General features: G+C 40.3%; 1 pseudogene; it reads left to right on the forward strand.

Annotated features, from left to right (window-relative positions):
* The first annotated feature begins 148 nt into the window (after nt 1–148).
* LOC121562543 lies at nt 149–324 on the forward strand (annotated as a pseudogene).
* The last annotated feature ends 15,693 nt before the right edge of the window (nt 325–16,017 follow it).

Consider the following 16,017-nt stretch of genomic DNA (forward strand, 5'->3'; position numbering starts at 1 on the left):
CTGGTCAGGTTCCTCAGAACAGCACTTTTTTTAGGAGTTTTTGCTATTTTGATACGGTTAAGGTACGTACTGTTTTTGTAAATCCATGTTATGTACAACGTTATGCACTGAATTTGTACTTGTATTTGAATGTGAAATGAAAATAAAAATTATTTTTCCAAAAAAAAAAAATCTGTTCTTATCAGTTTAATATCTGATACGTCCCCTATCTGGGGACCATATATTAAATTGATTTTTGGAACAGGGAGCTGGAATAGGGGCTTGCTCCGTCCACTCCACGCATCGAACTGGTATTGCAGTACCTCCAGGAACGGTGCACCACCTGTCATTGTAAAGATAAATCAGGCAAAGACAACAGAATTGCTTTGTTATATTCCATTAGGATCACGATGTATGTTATATTTTCACGTTTGACAATCTTCATCTCAATGTCAATGATGGCTTGAAAGTGATGGTGAAGTCAGTCACTGTTATATTGACTATGATAGCTGATGTGAATGGTGCGTTAATCATCTAATCAAATCAATGTTTATTCGTCACATGCACAGGATACAGGGTGTAAATGGTACAGTGATAATGCTTTAAATATAATGCTTTAACAAAATCTTGGCATAGATTGGGAGTTGATCAACGTTGGGAATAACCACTTTTGACTGTTACAAAGTAACAAATTGGTAGGATCGTAAGTCACGTCGTCATCTGCCCTCCAATCGGAAATGACAGAAAGCGTTTATAAATTAACTCCAGATTAACAGCTAAATCGGAATAATAATATATGAAATACGGGTGGGGGAATCAATTTAGAGATAATAATATTGACATAACATTTGATCTTATATCAAATATCTCTGGTAGCGTTGATGCCACAAGGGAACTGAGCAAGTGTCCACTTGGTGGCGCAAGTGTTCCACCGACCGTCGCATTTGAATGCTGAACCACTTGACTTCAATACATCATCAACGCAAATAATATGAACAATAAAAATAGCCTGTCTTTATTTTATATGTCGGTAGAGCCTTGTACGATAAGACCAGGGTGAGGATGCCTTCATAAAGTTGCCCTCCTAAATTACTAGAGGCCAAACTTCAAAGATGTCCATGGCACTGGACTGCAGTAAGAGCTAGGCCTACAGTGCGGCCTACGGAGCGGTCCTGGTGTATGGTCCTGGCTGCCTAAATGTTTCCTCCACATAATAAACTGTACAAACATGGCACTTTAGAGGGTTACTTTTACAATTAGCCTTACTCAGTCACTACAACAAACTTCCTATCATGGACATGAAATGCCATTAGGCCTAATGAAGATACCGTATATGTAAGTTACTTAGTTGGTGTCTTGTGAATCAACTGGTATGCGCAATAGGGTTTAATATTTCCCCGGTGTTTTACAAATGTTCCATCCCGAGAATAAATCACTTTTCTCCTGCTGTGTGAGACTGCTGTCTCCTGGCTATCAGCCCTGTCTCTGTGTTTGACCAAAACTGGCTCTCCTTCAGCGCCATGGAGTGCACAGGTATTACGGTTGCTGTCCTTTCAGCACCACAAGCCTTTCACATTTGATGTGACACTGTTGTTGTCTCTATTGGTGATAGTGTGATAGTGGTGCTGGCTACCATTAGCTGTGCAAACAATGCATTATGTTCAAATCAAATTGTATTGGTCAAATATACATATTTAGCAGATGCTATTGCGGGTGTAGCGAAATGCTTGTGTTTCTAGCACCAACAGTGAAGTAGTATCTAACAATTCACAACAATACACACAATACACTCAAATCTAAAAGTAAAAGAATGGATTGAAGAAATATATAAATATTAGGATGAGCAACGTCGGTGTGGCATAAACTAAAATACAGTAGAATAGAATACAGTATATATATATATATATGTGATGAGCAAAGCAAAAATATGTAAACATTATTAAAGTGACTAGTGTTTCATTATTAAAGTGGCCATTGATTCCAAGTCTATATATGTAGGGCAGTAGCCTCTAAGCTGCAGGGTTGCGTAACCGGGTGGAAGCCGGCTAGTGATGGCAGGTGAGTTCCTGCCGCTCTGATATCCAAAAGTTATTTCCGGCTGTAATGTAATAACACAAAAAAAATTCTGGCCAAATAATGTAAGAAATAACACACAAAAAACACAAAATACTGCAAAGTTGCTTAGGAGCTAGAAGCAGAGCTGCCATATCTGTCGGCGCCATCTCCAAAATTCTATGTGTCATGTTGTGTCCCATGCGGGTTCTGTCTGTGTCCGCGGCAGCCCGAAGCGCGGCCTGTTTGATTAATTCATAATGTCATCAAAAAGCATTGCTCCTCCTTCACGAGAACTAGAATGGGCCGACTACAGAATATATAATGTCTGGCGTATTAAGTGATGCTATGTTTTCTGTTATTTTCATGACATTTTTTTTGATTCAACGTATTGGTAGATCTTTGGTCCCTCTGAAGGCCTTGGTCCTATAGTCACGGTTCGCCACTGGATCTAAGTGAAGGCTTAAATTAAACCTGGCCAGAGGCAGGTTTAACTTCAGATTAATGGATGTTGGCCCCCAGGTTGACCTGGGCAATGAGAGAAAATTGATTACCTGGACTATTTCAATGATCTCAGAACAACTAGGGTTTTATCTGCTATCTACTTCTTTTGATTATTTCTCAAGTGGATGTAAATTCTGGTGTAGGCAATCATTTGGAAAGGTGGAATTATTTAATATTATGTTATATTAGTAATACAAATAATAACAATGTATCAAAAGGAACAATGTATTTATACCTCTAGATTTTATATTTTATTATGAATTCTTTTTACTAGCCATTTACCAAACGTATTACTGTGTTGATAATTTATTTTAAATATTGATAATGCTTTTAATATATATACAGTACCAGTCAAAAGTTTGGACACACCTACTAATTCCAGGGTATGCAGAAGATAGCCTTATTTGGTAAAAGACCAAGTCCATATTATGGCAAGAACAGCTCAAATAATCAAAGAGAAACGACAGTCCATCATTACTTTAAGACATGAAGGTCAGTCAATCCTGAAAATATTAAGAACTTTGAAAGTTTCTTCAAGTGCAGTCGCAAAAACCATCAAGCGATATGTTGAAACTGGCTCTCATGAGTACCGCCACAGGAAAGGGGAAGACCCAGAGTTACCTCTGCTGCAGAGGATAAGTTCATTAGAGTTCCCAGCCTCAGAAATTGCAGCCCAAATAAGTGCTTCACAAAGTTCAAGTAACAGACACATCTCAACATCAACTGTTCAGAGGAGAGTGCGTGAATCAGGCTGAGGAAGCTATTGCAGTGGATGCCCCTCAGCCTGTTGAGATACAAAATGTTGTTCGCTATTTTAGGGATACTGATACACTGATTGTAAAGAAGGTGGATTTTGTGACATTTATTGCGCAAGTGAGTATTTCTACTGCCCAAACGAACAAGAAGTCTAAGAAACTGGATATACTGTAATTGTATGTGCGGCTGAATGGTTTTTTGAGTCTTCAGGAATTAACAGCCGAAGCGTTGCAGGGAATCCTGCCTGAAGATGTTCCCCCTCCCAAGCCCCTGAGTCGGGATGTGATTTGGATTGGACTGGGACTGAAGGAGTCGGTTGTTTTTTTGTTGATCTGTTTTTGTATTTTGTGTGATGACGTGAGTCCCCCCTTGTATTTTTTCTCCAGTTAACTAACCATACAGTAGGTTGTGGCAGACAGATGATGAATGATAAGAGGCCGTATGAGCTCTTATAAGGTCCTTACTACTGAATAGTGTCAGTTCACATTACATTTGTGTGAACGTCATTATACCAGAGAATAATAATTAATTAGTTCATCAGTCCCAATAGATGTTGCTATGGTTACAGGTGCAAAGCTTATGGGTGTGTGGCAGCAGTGTGTTGGAGGGATATTCGTCCCGTGTAGCTCAGTTGGTAGAGCATGGCGCTTGCAACGCCAGGGTTGTGGGTTCGATTCCCACGGGGGACCAGTATGAAAAAATATATGCACTCACTAAGTCGTTCTGGATAAGAGCGTCTGCTAAATGACTAAAATGTAAATATTCCTAGGTGTGAGAAGAGTGCAGAAGGGGCATGAGACAAATAACTATGTCGTTTAGTAGTATCAGGAGAATAAGTGTTTTATTTGTACGGGTGCCCATGGTAGAGACAGGTTAGGGTTAGAGGAGTGCAGGGGGTGTAGTATGCTGAAGCAGTGAAGAAAGTAGAGGAGGACGGGTCAAGGGGGAGGGATCCTGAGAGGATCCGTGTGAGGTCTGTGCCAGCACAGAGGGATAGGCCAACGAGTGATGTAAGGTTGGCTTCTTAACGTTCATAGCAATGGTTATCAACTGTACTGCAGAGATGGAACGTAAATCACAGAATATAAATGTTGTGGTGGCAGCTGCAGAGAAGTATTTGGGTATACGAGATCTGATTTCAGAAGAGTTACAGGGTGTGTTGAGGGGTGGTGTCCCGCCTTCCCATTCCGTTGGCATGGTGCAGGAGCAGATAGGGTCAAAGTAGTGGAATGGGGTAGTGTGTTTTTAATTAGTGTAGAGTTAGTTGGAAAGTTGTTTTTTTTTGGGGGGGCGGGTGTATATTTTCTTTTTTTGTGTAGTAATTTTTTCCCCATTTTGTATTACAAAGTATAATGTATATATATTATAGTCCAGCTGGGGGCGGTAATGCAACATATTTGATGCCAACCGCCGTTAAACTCTAAAGGAGAAGAATAAATCGTTTCCGGGCAGGCGCACACCATTCTTCAGAATGTAGAAAGCGCCAGAACTATGCTGTCAAGAGGATAACCTTTGTGTCTGTTTGTATTTATTACTACATGTATGTAATAGCACGTTTAAACTTTCTAATGTCGGAAGAACATGTCATAACATGCTAGGTAACAAATCCGTCAAGATAACCACGTTTGATAAAGGTGTTATGTGTTGTTTTTGTGTCAAACCGAGTGATTGAAGAACGCGAACAAATATTTTACAAGTCACATAGCTAGAGATTTGGGGTTTGTCTTTTTGAAAGTACTGTACGTCAGTTCAAGGTAATTTAATACAGAATCAATTATCTTGAGATTTATTTGATGTTATTGGTTTTGTGTAAAATAAGTCTCAAGAGCTGGTAAAATGGCGTCGTCCACTGTCTGCGTTTAATGATATGACACACAATAGCACCAACAATTGTAATCAGTTAAGAAAAAGACACCTGTGAATGTGATTCTTATACGAAAATCTGTGCTTTTCTCCTAAACAACTGCCATTTGCACAATTTTCTAATGATGATAGAGAAAAATGTTCAGTCTCCACTGTTTTGTAAGGATTGATCATCTGCAATCAGAATAGAAATACCTCTTACCAGTAGCAGTACATGGGTAACATTACTGGGGAAGCCAAAAACACATTACAACCTATGTGTTGTGATAATTGGGTTGTTTGAGCTATAACCTGTTACTTCATATGCCTTGCCACTGGGATATTATGGATGATTTTCTATATATGGTTGATTTTCTAGTACATATGTTGTAGAATTAAACACATATATGCCTTAAATGCTTATGGATTGAGAACCAGTTGAAGGGTTAAAACAGAGCAGAGATTTCTTTAGTGCAAACTCTATGCTTTTGATAACTCCCTGCAGCTGGTCTGGGTATGTCAATGACATGTGATGCAGATACAACGCCTCGTGATGGCTGTGTGGAGATTGGAGTAACAATGGAACTAGTGTTATCATTTGTTTGTGCTTATGACCTGACACATAGCCACATGCACATAATCTCAAGGGTCCTGATTTCTCTAAGTGGGGCTTCTGTCTCTTATTAGTGGCGTGACTCAAAAGATGATATACATACGTACGTTAAAGAACAATCACACTCTGTATTGACTATTTTCACTATCCAGGCATGCATCTGGAGTACAAAGTATCAATCATGTAATTCTGTTTTACCTTTATCATTTCATAACACATTATAAAACATATCAATTAATACTTAAACATGGTTTAAACATGTCATCCATAACCCATTCTCAACCACATACATCTAAGCATTTATCATTTACCATCCTCCCTGGCCCTTGAGATTGTGTGCATGTGGCCATGTGTCAGGTCATAAGCACAAACAAATGATAACACTAGTTCCATTGTTACTCCAATCTCCCCACAGCCATCACGAGGAGTTGTATCTCCATCACGTGTCATTGACATACCCAGACCAGCTGCAGGGAGTTTATGAAAAACACATAAATGTCTCTGCTCTGTATTAACTCTTCAACTGGTTCTCAATCCATAAACATTTTAAGGCATATAGGTGTTTAATTCTACAACATATGTACTTGAAAATCGTCTATAGTATTCAGACCCCTTGACTTTTTCGACATTTTGTTACGTTACAGCCTTATTGTAAAATGTATTAAATTGTTTTTTTCCCTCATCAATCTACACACAATACCCCATGATGACAAAGCAAAAAACAACAACAACTGAACAATCACATTTACATAAGTATTCAGACCCTTTACTCAGTACTTTGTTTAAGCACCTTTGGCAGTGATTGCAGCTAAAGTCTTAATGTGTATGACGCTACAAGCTTGGCACACCTGTATTTGGGGAGTTTCTCCCATTCCTCTCTGCAGATCCTCTCAAGCTCTGTCAGGTTGGATGGGGTGCGTCGCTGCACAGCTATTTTCAGGTCTCCAGAGATGTTCGATTTTGTTTAAGTCCCGGCTCTGGCTGGGCCACTCAAGGACATTCAGAGACTTGTCCCGAAGCCACTCCTGCGTTGTCTTGGCTGTGTGCTTAGGGTCGTTGTCCTGTTGGAAGGTGAACCTTCGCCCCGGTCTTGAGGTCCTGAGCGCACTGGAGGAGGTTTTCATCAAGGATCTCTCTGTACTTTGCTCCAATCATCTTTCCCTCTATCCTGACTAGGCTCCCAGTCCCTGCCGCTGAACAACATCCCCGCATTCCCTTCCACCACCATGCTTCACCATAAGGATGATGCCAGGTTTCCTCCAGACGTGATGCTTGGAATTCAGGCCAAGAAGTTCAATCTTGGTTTCATCAGACCAGAGTATCTTGTTTCTCATGGTCCGAGTCCTTTAGGTGCCTTTTGGCAAACTCCAAGAGGGCTGTCATGTGCCTTTTGCTGAGGAGTGGCTTCCGTCTGGCCACTCTACCATAAAGGCCTGATTGGTGGAGTGCTGAAGAGTTGTCCTTCTGGAAGGTTCTCACATTTCCATAGAGGAACTCTGGAGCTCTGTCAGAGTGACCATCATGTTCTTGGTCACTTATATAGACAGTTGTGTGACTTTCCAAATCATCTCCAATCAATTGAATTTACCACAGTTGGACACCAATTAAGTTTTAGAAACATCTCAAGGATGATCAATGGAAACAGTATCCACCTGAGCTCAATTTCGAGTCTCATAGCAAAGGGTGTGAATACTTATGTAAACAAGGTATTTCTGCTGTTTTATTTTTAATACATTTTCAAAAATGTCTAAGAACCTGTTTTCACTTTGTCATTATGAGGTTTTGTGTGTAGATTGATGAGGATTTTTTTTATTTAATCAATTTCAGAATAAGGCTGTAACGTAACAAATTGTGGAAAATGTCAAGGGGTCTGAATACTTTCCTAATGCACTGTACATATCCAAAAGTGGACCTAGAAGTTTGTCCTTAAATATCTATTGGGAGCCCATCTGGACCTTCCGCTTTACCTCCCTTCATATCGAAAATAGCATCAGATATTTCAACACCATCCAATTCCTTTTCCAGATCCAATTTAGTGTCTTCTGAAGTAGAGGGAAAATCAAAGACCTGACTAGTTCAGTTCTCAGGAGATTCAGAGTTGTAAAGTGTGTTGTAGTAGGAAGCAAATGTTTGGTTTATTTCTACAGGATCCATTGAAAAATTGTCCTTGTAAATTATGAATTGCATTAAAGGCTGAATTTTACTTCTTAATGTGCCAGGCCAGCAATTTACCAGGTTTTTCACCTTGACCATAGAAGGACTGTTTCTGCCTAGTTAAGCTGTTTGCAGCCTTTGAGGTGGGAAGTTCTTCATACTGAGCTTTAAGACCAAATCATTCCTTGTTTACTTCTACTGAGTTATCCAAAAAAGCTTCCCTCTCCAATTCTCTCATTTTGCTCTCCGTCTCTCATTTTCTGATTTTATTTTATTTGAAACTGGTAAAACGTATAATTTGCCCCCAAATATGTGCTTTGAAAGCCTCCCATCTGGTACTCGCTGACGTTTGGTCAGTGTTCAATGTCAAATAAACATCTATATGCACTCCAACGTAATGTAAGAAGTCTGGGTCCTGTAACCATCTGGGATGCAAACGCCATCTAGAGGATCCTTTTACTAGTTTTGTATCCCTATAGAATAATGACACATGGGAATGGTCATTCAAAACAAAAGTATCATATCCACTTCCTGCTACATTGGGAAGCAATGAGCAGGAAACTAAAAAGTAGTCTACATGAGAATATTATTTAAATGTTGACGAGTAACATGAATACTCCCTTTTACTCGGGTTCTGAGTCCTCCAACGTTCACATAGATTTAAGTCCATAATGAAATGCTGTAATTTCTTTCTACTCTGCGAGTGGGAAGTGTCTAAACCAGAGGAACTATCTAGATGAGGATCAATAGTGCAATTAAAGTCCCCTGCCATTAGGACCTTACCAGGAATGGAGGCTATCAATAGAAATACATTCTCAAAGAATTTGGGATGATCATCATTAGGACCATAAACATTAACCAGATTAATATGCTCATTCAAAAGAGTTCCCTGTATCTAAATGTATCTACCAGCTTTATCAGTTATAATAGTATCCACTTGAAACGGAACAGATTAGTGAATTCAAACCATAACACCATGAGAATGAGAGGAGAAACAGGATGCTACTACTTGCCCTTGTCATCTCCTGCATACTTTAAGTAGCTCATCCTTCTACAAGTGAGTTTCTTGTAGGAACACAATAGATGAATGAAGTTGTTTAGGCCTAGTAATAACCTGTTTTAAGCTTGGATAGTTTACAAACTCCACGGACATTCCACAAAGTAAATGTACGTTTTGCATTTGAAGTCATTTAATCAAAGATGTAAACATGGAATAAGCTATAGCATAAAGACATATCTAAAATCTGTTTAGTAACCACAAAGACCGCATTAATATTTTGTAGTGAGGAAAATATGTAAAGATCTGTTGAAACAAACATAGATATTTCTTAACAGTAAAACACTGAACCCCATTCCACTGTCTCCCTAACCGAGACAACCAACGCTTCCTCTCCCACCTCCCCCTGATCGTAGAGTGTAGCTTGGTGGACGACTGATCCATTAAAGAGAGCAGTCTAACCTAAGCGACGCTAAACAAAACAAAGTGTCTCCTGCCTTCTCTCTGCCATTACTTCTCACAATCAAAACAAAAGGCCTATCTTGCAAGATGTTGTGTGAAATATCACAACAAAAGGCCTTTTTAGCAAGATGATATGTGAAATATCACGTAGTATTTGTTTGAAAAGTAGCAAAGAATAGCTCCACCTAAAACAGTAACGCTAGTTAGTGAAGCCTGAGACTAAAGTTAACGTTACAGTTCGGACCGTCCAAAATAGTGGTAGATGATCCACAACACAGGGTCTGTTGCTAGTAGCTACCAAGTAACAATATGGCCCATACGTATAGCGTTAATGTAGTATACCATGATACGTTTATAAACCAAAAAAAGTATCAAAGATCAGAAATGAACAGCCTACGTGAGAAAAATAGATATCATTGAATATGTGCTATGTTACCCAAAGGCCCTTTGCACATGATGTTAGGCTTGCACCTGAGTGTCAATCATTTTAGTCCAAGGATATGATCAAAAGGCCTCCATCATTCTTAAATGGAAGAAGTTTGGAACCACCAATACGTTTTCTATACCTCACAAATGACAGGCTACTTTGACACTGAGAATCTGAGATCAATAAAAATGACCTTGTCTTGAATCCATCAATAGCCGAGGCCCCTAAGTGTGCAGAGAAACACATTGTACAATATGAGGAGGAAGATATAGTCCAAAAAAAGCTTTCCAGTTTCACTGACTCACCCAATGATGAGCAGCTCACTCACCGGCCAAAAGCTTATCTCTCTCTTGCTTTACTTTTTTAAACAATGCTGTTCGCTCAATAGGCCTATTTGGAAGTTGATAACTTGGGAACATACAGACATTAGTATTTTATTTTCAACAGGATCCATTTGCTTTACCAGCTATGTTTTCCAGCGATTGTATTAGAAATATTTGCGAAAGGCCTATTTTGGCTGCATGCTGTTAACTGACAGATTTGCCACACGTTAGGCATGCCTTGTGATTTGGCTACACACAATCCACAGCTAGGCTATTTTTAAAAATTAGCTATGGATCCTCTGTGGCGAAATTCTAGGCTTACTCCTGGTGTAGTATTGGGAATTATTTAATTTCTTTCTGAACAGACTGCAGAGTGCTGCAGCACCTCCAGCACACTTCCCACAGCTATTATTCTATTAGGAGATAAATGATGAAGTGCAATGCTGGAGAGAAGAGAGTTGCCGGCTTATGTCTATAACAGCACAGAGAGGGAGAGAGATCATAGAAAGTGAATGTCATTTTATTTCTGTGAGATATACAGGCGTAAATCCATTTCTTTTAGATTTCCGAGTTTGTTTTTTGCATTTTTGGTTTTGTGTAAAATTAACAAGCTGGTAAAATAGTGCAGCCCACTCGGTCAGCGTCAACGGACTTCAGTGCAGTGCAGAGAGACAATTTCACGGTTGCACTACTGTTTTGAAGCTGAATGTAATGATTATACGTTTTCTACATGTGTACTAATATTCAGACACATTCAGTTATTTCTGTATTTATCGATAAATGTTACTATGGTGTGAATGGAAAATACAATTGGTTTTTGATTGAAGTAATACATTGAAGACAAGGTTATTCAGGAAAATAGTACACAGTGCTGCCTAAAACAAACAGTGACCTTGTACTAAATGGATTTTGTAATTTATGCATTTACAGTACCAGTCAAAAGTTTGGACACACCTACTCATTCAAGGGTTTTTCTTAATTTTTTACTATTTTCTACATTGTAGAATAATAGTGAAGACATTTAAACTATGAAATAACACATGGAATCATGTAGTAAACCAAAAAGTGTAAACAAATCAAATATATTTTAGATTCTTCAAAGTAGCCACCCTTTGCCTTGATGACAGCTTTGTAGAATGTTTGAAATCTACAATGTAGAAAATAGTAAAAATAAAGAAAACCGTGGAATGAGTAGGTGTTCTAAAACTTTGGACTAGTACTGTATGTGAATTTGGGAAAATCTACTATAGGTTAAGTACCGGCACCTCAAATATCTAGTGCTTGAGCTCCTGTTCCTCTTATAGAATGTTAGCTCAACAATATTGTGGAGCTCCTGCACCTAAATATAAACAGTACCGGCACCCAAAATGAGTACCGGCACCTATTTCAGTCCAAGTCAAGCACTGAATTAGATGATATAACAAGAAGAAACATAATATATTTTTAGAGAATAAAGAAAGTGCCAGAACTGTGAAGACAATAACTTTTTGTGTCTGTTTCTCATTGTTACTACAGGACGACTAGAATTAAATCTGAGGCCGGTAGCATCAACAGTGAGTACAAACCCAGCCTGCCTCTCTCCTTCCACACTGAGTCCAAACCAACAGTCACTGGGTCCTGGTTGTGACTGTGGAGCTCAGTTTGCACTGCAGGATCCAGAGATGGCATCAGTGAAGCTGGAAGACTGCAGTCAAACACTGGAGCTGAATGTCAACATTAAAGATGAAGAAGAGGAGGAGAAGATTGGGAAATCTGTTTCTCATGGTAAGAGCAGGTTCTATCTAACTAAGTTTGTGTTATTCATTCCAACTTCCCACTGTGCATGAAAAGTTGCAGTAGAACTGTTTCATGATGAACTGTTTCAATGAGAAGGTAGATATTATTTCATGCTACTGACACTTGCATGGTTTGACACCAGTATTGCCAGCATGTGTTTTATTCACTGGTCTATCTGGAGTGATCAGAGAGTAGACTAAAGAAGTGAAGTAGACAAACTGCCAATGTTTTAATGTTCTATGAAATGAGTCTGTGTAGTTACTAACCCTTGTGATAGTGAGTGGAGGATGATATGGCTTCTACATTTGCATTGCTTGCTCTTTGTGGTTTTAGGGTGGGTTTCTTTGTGACAACTTCTGATGTAAAAAGGGCTTCATAAAATACATTTGATTGACATGTACAGTGGGGAGAACAAGTATTTGATACACTGCCGATTTTGCAGGTTTTCCTACTTACAAAGCATGTAGAGGTCTGTAATTTTTATCATAGGTACACTTCAACTGTGAGAAATGGAATCTAAAAAAATCCAGAAAATCACATTGTATGATTTTTAAGTAATTAATTTGCATTTTATTGCATGACATAAGTATTTGATACATCATAAAAGCAGAACTTAATATTTGGTACAGAAACCTTTGTTTGCAATTACAGATATCATATGTTTCCTGTAGGTCTTGACCAGGTTTACACACACTGCAGCAGGGATTTTGGCCCACTCCTCCATACAGACCTTCTCCAGATCCTTCAGGTTTTGGGGCTGTCGCTGGGCAATACGGACTTTCAGCTCCCTCCAAATATGTTCTATTGGGTTCAGGTCTGGAGACTGGCTAGGCCACTCCAGGACCTTGAGATGCTTCTTACAAAGCCACTCCTTAGTTGCCCTGGCTGTGTGTTTTGGGTCGTTGTCATGCTGGAAGACCCAGCCGCGACCCATCTTCAATGCTCTTACTGAGGGAAGGAGGTTGTTGGCCAAGATCTCGCGATACATGGCCCCATCCATCCTCCCCTCAATACGGTGCAGTCGTCCTGTCCCCTTTGCAGAAAAGCATCCCCAAAGAATGATGTTTCCACTTCCATGCTTCACGGTTGGGATGGTGTTCTTGGGGTTGTACTCATCCTTCTTCTTCCTCCAAACACGGCGAGTGGAGTTTAGACCAAAAAGCTCTATTTTTGTCTCAATAGACCACATGACCTTCTCCCATTCCTCCTCTGGATCATCCAGATGGTCATCGGAACTTCAGACGGGCCTGGACATGCGCTGGCTTGAGCAGGGGGACCTTGCGTGCACTGCAGGATTTTAATCCATGACGGCGTAGTGTGTTACTAATGGTTTTCTTTGAGACTGTGGTCCCAGCTCTCTTCAGGTCATTGACAAGGTCCTGCCGTGTAGTTCTGGGCTGATCCCTCACCTTCCTCATAATCATTGATACCCCACGAGGTGAGACCGTCATCTTGATCTTCTTCCATTTTCTAATAATTGAACCAACAGTTGTTTCCTTCTCACCAAGCTGCTTGCCTATTGTCCTGTAGCCCATCCCAGCCTTGTGCAGGTCTACAATTTTATCCCTGATGTCCTTACACAGCTCTCTGGTCTTGGCCATTGTGGAGAGGTTGGAGTCTGTTTGATTGAGTGTGTGGACAGGAGTCTTTTATACAGGTAACAAGTTCAAACAGGTGCAGTTAATACAGGTAATGAGTGGAGAACAGGAGGGCTTCTTAAAGAAAAACTAGCAGGTCTGTGAGAGCAGGAATTCTTACTGGTTGGTAGGTGATCAAATACTTATGTCATGCAATAAAATGCAAATTAATTACTTAAAAATCATACAATGTGATTTTCTGGATTTTTGTTTTAGATTCCGTCTCTCACAGTTGAAGTATACCTATGATAAAAATTACAGACCTCCTACATGCTTTGTAAGTAGGAAAACCTGCAATATCGGCAGTGTATCAAATACTTATTCTCCCCACTGTATATCACACACACTGACTGGTTCTTCTGATGTTGTTCACACAGGAGACCATGTTGAGACATTCTCTACATCCAGAGAGCAACAGCAGGAAGATCACAGAGCTAAGAGGTCTCACCCCTGCCCACATTGTGAGGAGAGTTTCTCAGTTTTATCAAAGTTAAAAATACACCTACAAGTACACACAGGAGAGAATATGTATTCCTGTACTGACTGTGGGAAGAATTTCACAACATCAAAGGCTCTGACGGTTCATCAGAAAGTGCACACAGGAGAGAAGTCTTACTCCTGCTCTGACTGTGGCAAGAGTTTCTCTGTACAGGACAGGTTAAAATCACACCAACGGATACACACAGGAGAGAAGCCTTACTCCTGCTCTGACTGTGGGGCAAGTTTCTCTCAACTGGGCTACTTAAAAACACATGAACGTGTACATACAGGAGAGAAGCCTTACTTCTGCTCTGACTGTGGGGCAGGTTTCTCTCAACTGGCCCACTTAAAATCACATGAACGTATACATACAGGAGAGAAGCCTTACTCCTGCTCTGACTGTGTAAAATGCTTCACGACATCAACTCAGCTAAAAGTTCATCAGAGTGTGCACACAGGAGAGAAGCCTTACTCCTGCTCTGACTGTGTAAAATGCTTCACAACATCAACTCAGCTAAAAGTTCATCAGAGTGTTCACACAGGAGAGAAGCCTTACTCCTGCTCTGACTGTGGGGCAAGTTTCTCTCAACTGGGCAACTTAAAACAACATGAACGTATACATACAGGAGAGAAGCCTTACTCCTGCTCTGACTGTGGGGCAAGTTTCTCTCAACTGGGCAACTTAAAACAACATGAACGTATACATACAGGAGAGAAGCCTTACTCCTGCTTTGACTGTGGAAAGTGCTTCAAAACATCATTTGAGCTGAAAGTTCATCTGAGAACACACACAGGAGAGAAGCCTTACTCCTGCTCTGACTGTGGCAAGAGTTTCTCTGTACAGGACAAGTTAAAATCACACCAACGGATACACACAGGAGAGAAGCCTTACTCTTGCTCTGACTGTGGGGCAAGTTTCTCTCAAAGGAAACACTTAAAATCACACCAACGTAAACATACAGGAGAGAAGCCTTACTCCTGCTCTGACTGTGTAAAATGCTTCACGACATCAACTCAGCTAAAAGTTCATCAGAGTGTGCACACAGGAGAGAAGCCTTACTCCTGCTCTGACTGTGTAAAATGCTTCCCAACATCAACTCAGCTAAAATGTCATCAGAGAACACACACAGGAGAGAAGCCTTACTCCTGCTCTGACTGTGGGGCAAGTTTCTATCAACTGGGCAGCTTAAAACAACATGAACGTATACATACAGGAGAGAAGCCTTACTCCTGCTCTGACTGTGGGGCAAGTTTCTCTCGACTGGGCAACTTAAAACAACATGAACGTATACATACAGGAGAGAAGCCTTACTCCTGCTCTGACTGTGTAAAATGCTTCACGACATCAACTCAGCTAAAAGTTCATCAGAGTGTTCACACAGGAGAGAAGCCTTACTCCTGCTCTGACTGTGTAAAATGCTTCCCAACATCAACTCAGCTAAAATGTCATCAGAGAACACACACAGGAGAGAAGCCTTACTCCTGCTCTGACTGTGGGGCAAGTTTCTATCAACTGGGCAGCTTAAAACAACATGAACGTATACATACAGGAGAGAAGCCTTACTCCTGCTCTGACTGTGGGGCAAGTTTCTCTCGACTGGGCAACTTAAAACAACATGAACGTATACATACAGGAGAGAAGCCTTACTCCTGCTCTGACTGTGGGGCAAGTTTCTATCAACTGGGCAGCTTAAAACAACATGAACGTATACATACAGGAGAGAAGCCTTACTCCTGCTCTGACTGTGGGGCAAGTTTCTCTCGACTGGGCAACTTAAAACAACATGAACGTATACATACAGGAGAGAAGCCTTACTCCTGCTCTGACTGTGTAAAATGCTTCACGACATCAACTCAGCTAAAAGTTCATCAGAGTGTGCACACAGGAGAGAAGACTTATCACTGCACTGACTGTGAGACGAGATTCTACAGATTGGGCCATTTAAAAAGACACCAACGTATACATAAGAAGTGGTAGTTGATTGGATCAAATGAAGAAGGCATAGAACACTCCA

The sequence above is a fragment of the Coregonus clupeaformis genome, unplaced genomic scaffold (assembly GCF_020615455.1).
Source record: "Coregonus clupeaformis isolate EN_2021a unplaced genomic scaffold, ASM2061545v1 scaf2971, whole genome shotgun sequence".
Lineage (NCBI taxonomy): Eukaryota > Metazoa > Chordata > Actinopteri > Salmoniformes > Salmonidae > Coregonus > Coregonus clupeaformis.